The sequence below is a fragment of the Schistocerca gregaria genome, chromosome 7, assembly GCF_023897955.1.
Source record: "Schistocerca gregaria isolate iqSchGreg1 chromosome 7, iqSchGreg1.2, whole genome shotgun sequence".
NCBI lineage: Eukaryota > Metazoa > Arthropoda > Insecta > Orthoptera > Acrididae > Schistocerca > Schistocerca gregaria.
Window position 1 is genome coordinate 270,283,331 of NC_064926.1, and position 4,007 is coordinate 270,287,337.

The following is a 4,007-nucleotide window of genomic DNA, read 5'->3' on the forward strand; positions in this document are numbered from 1 at the left end:
AATCTACTCATTAGGAGGTATATGCTTTTTTATAAGTTTAACACAATAAGACACAATTTTCGCTTGTGTGCTTGTGTGTGTGTGTGTGTGTATGTGTGTGTGTGTGTGTGTGTGTGTGCGCTCTCTTCTAATATGGTGGAGATACTTATCCATTTGCCTCACATAGATATTCTCACATTCACCACATTGATTTCTGCAAATCCTCGACTGTGTAAGTGGTTTCATTGTGTTGATGGTGTAGGTTTAGTTTTGTTGATGGTGTGGTTGACAATTTTCTCCACAGCGTTGTTCTTGTGAAAACCGGCCTATGGTAGTACGTTAGCTGTACAAAAATTATGGGCTGTTTTCTCTGATACCTAGCTGTAAGAAGGCAACACAATGTACCTTGTTTTTTATTGGCCCATTTCAAGAGTCAATGTTATTTGCCCCTCCTTGTAGCAAGGATTTTATCTACCATACCAATGCTATAACTGTTAACGGTTACTGTGTGTTTTATTACACACAACTATCCGGTAGAAATGGTATCATTTAAAGAACTTACAGCGGCTGTTGACCAGTATTACACGACGTTAATGTTACCTTGGGGCCTAAGATGTGAACGATGGCAAACCTGCTCGTCTCATTTGGGGGAAACTTATTGATGGATCTGTAGTTTTGTCACAGGTGAGTAGTGGTGACATTGAATTAGTAGGCTGTTCTGTTGGGCGTTACTGGCTCAGGTGTAGTTCGACTATCTCTCTTGATGCTGTGAGGAAGAGTTGGTATCTGTTTGTTGTGTCCTTAGAAGGTCTTTGTTTTCCAAGATACATACGGGGTTCCGTGGTCCGAGAGTGAGGCAGGAAATTTGGGGATTGGCGTCAGCGTCACGACAAGAGGTGGTCACGAGGTCCGAGCTGCCGAAACCACGAGTTGCGCAAGGAGGGCGAAGATACCGGTTTACTTCACCGGGGTCAGCATCGACTACAAGCAGTAGGCCGACCTTCCGTCGGTTGGTTGTCAACATTCGTGTCGGACGACCGCTAGTGGCCTGGCTGCCCTCTTGTGCCTGGCTTTCATCGGCACCCGTTAGTAATAGCTGCGACGCACCGTGGATCCATGAACTGCTTGCTGATAAAGGGGAGTAACATTCTGCAATCCTCATGGTGATTTGTTTCATTGTCTGTCTGCACTCACGCACTCCGTCTTCAGGCCACAAGTGGCCCACCGGGACCATCCGACCGCCGTATCATCCTCAGATGAGGATGCGGATAGGAGGGGCGTGTAGTCAGCACACCGCTCTCCCCGTTGTTGTGATGGTTTTCTTTGACCGGAGCCGCTACTATTCGGTCGAGTAGCTCCTCAATTGGCATCACGTGGCTGAGTGCACCCCGAAAAATGGCAACAGCGCATGGTGGCTGGATGGTCACCCATCCAAGTGCCGACCACGCCCGACAGCGCTTAACTTCGGTGATCTTACGGGAACCGGTGTATCGACTGCGGCACGGCCGTTGCCATTGTCTGTCTGCCCTCATTATTTTCTGGTTTCTACCCGACCCTTGATGTTTTAATTAATTAGATCTTGTCGTAAATAGAGCCGGAATAATTGCACTAAGGCACATGTTGTCGTTAAGCAAAAGAAGGACCTTGTGGTTAGATTTAGCTGTTAGCTGGTTAAATTCTTTGATTGTAATTGCATTTCTCAGTCATTAGTTATAATCTGATCAACCTGATCAATTAAGCTGTTCGTGTCCCACATTGTTGGTGCATTATAACTGGGTCTGGTGGGTTCCGTCAAGTGAGTTCTCTTGTAATAAGTGTTCACAAGTGGTGCTTCAAGACATACCTTCAGAGCGGTCTTAATAACTGACAATCACTTAACCTTGGAAGTATTAAGAGCCAACTGTCATCAGGGCTTCAGTCAGTAGTCTGAAGGGACGGGCCGGCACCCAATCACACCTTGGGTGGCGTTTGAAATGAAGAGTTTGGTAGCTTTGAAGTAACCCTTGTCACTGTCATTTTGTTTGCTAATCTGTTTAACCTTTAAGTACAGGTGCCCATCTTAACCCTGAAACTTTCGACATGCAGCTTTCAGATTAAAAGTTAAGTCTTATGTTTTGAGTAATTGAATCGCTCTTGTTATCAATATTGCCTATACAGTTTTTATGTGTTGCAGAAGGGCAGTTAATAAGGCAGACTGTGTCCAGCGTGGTATTAAACACCGCTGTTTCACCCGATAACGGGCGGGCTCCAGGTCTGGCCGTCTTGTGATCATTGTCGTATTGTTTGCTGTTTTGCAATACAGCACCTCAGATTTCTTTTGCAAATAGTAAAAGCAAATTCAACTTAGGGTTTAAGGTCAAAAGAATTTGGAAAATATGTTCATTTTGTGAAAAAAAGTATTGTGGTTAAATGCTTTGATTACCCGTAAAACACAGTTTATTATCGTTTAATAAACAGGTTATGTGAAAAGAAAGCTATATTGGTGTGTCCTCCCCTCCACATTTTCCTTAATTTCAGTAAGTACTACGTATCAACACGGATAGCTCTTCAGAAAAAATGGATAGTATTACTTATTTCATAAAATAATGAAAATTTGTGCTACAATCTGCAATCTATGTGTGTCTTGTCCTATTTCACACACACTTCTGACTTGGTGCACACTTGTATACACTGCTAAATAAATTAGTGTCTTATTGAATTAAACATTTGCAGTGATGATATCATGAGTGATTGGGTGGGGATTCATATGTTACAGACTGATTACACACGTATTGCCCTGACAGAAAACATGCTTTCATGACCTCCTGTGGAGGTGATGGCAGCTACTGGACCGATGAGGATATAGCCTGTTGTACATTTTTGCTACACAGTCAACGTGTTTTTCTTTGCATACTAATGTGTCTGTTGATGGAACAAGGTGGATGAACACTCTAGTACACATTAGAATGTTTATTTACAAGTAAAAGGCAATCTGGAGGGTACATTTGGTCTGTCGTTGTAACTACAAAAATGGATGATTGTTTCACCAGAAGCGTTTCGCGTTATTGACCTAAAGCATCATCAGTGGTGGTGATTTTTCGGCTGATTTCTCGCTTACATCGGGAAATACGGTCTGCTAGCACATCGATTTTTTTCTGGTTTTCACACTGATAATTTTTGGACTAATTTTTAGGGGTTCTGCGGCACTATGCATTTCTCACACCGCACTTTTATGCACACCGTTGTATTCTGCTTCTTTTTTGCACAAAAAGATACAAAATACAGTGGTGTGCATACCATTGTGTTCTGTTTCTTTTTTTTTACAATAAGATACAGAATACAGTGGTGTGCATTAAATGTGGTGTGAGAAATGCATTTTTTTTCTTTTTTGTACAAAAAGAATCAGAATACCGTGGTGTGCATAAAAGTGTAGTGTGAGAAATGCGTAGTACAACAGATTTAAAAATTAGACGAAAAATTATCACTGTCAAAAACAGAAAAACATCGATGGGGCAGCAGACCGCATTTCCCGATATAAGCGAGAAATTAGCCGAAAATCACCACCGCTGATGATACCTCAATAAAGCGAAACGCGTGTGTTGAAAAAAATCACGCATTTTTGTAGTTGCAACGACATACCAAAACTACCCTGAAAAATTATAAAGCAATTACGGACACTATGGCCACATAAATGAAGAATTTAACAAGCACTGCCTGAGTATGTACGTATCCCAGTCTTCTATCAGTTAATCTACTCCTTCCTCCGTTAAGTGTAGATCTCCGCCTTTCTCCTCTATTTGTCTGTCTTCTTGGCTTCCCACTCTCTGCCTCCTCCTGCCCTTCTATCTGGCCATTTGCTCCTACCCCCTCTCTCAATCCCTCTGTTACTGTTCTGTTGATCTGTTCCTCGCCCCCTGTCCATCTGCTTTTTCCACTTCTTTCCATCTTCTCCCCACTCCATCTTCTGCACCCCTCTGTCTCCTACTCACCCACTTGTGAAGTCCATCTTCCTCTGTGTCCATCTCCTCCTAACTCTCTCCATCAGTCCC

General features: G+C 42.8%; 1 pseudogene; it reads right to left on the bottom strand.

Annotated features, from left to right (window-relative positions):
• Positions 1-1,375: 1,375 nt before the first annotated feature.
• Positions 1,376-1,492, bottom strand: LOC126282639 (5S ribosomal RNA; annotated as a pseudogene).
• Positions 1,493-4,007: the final 2,515 nt, after the last annotated feature.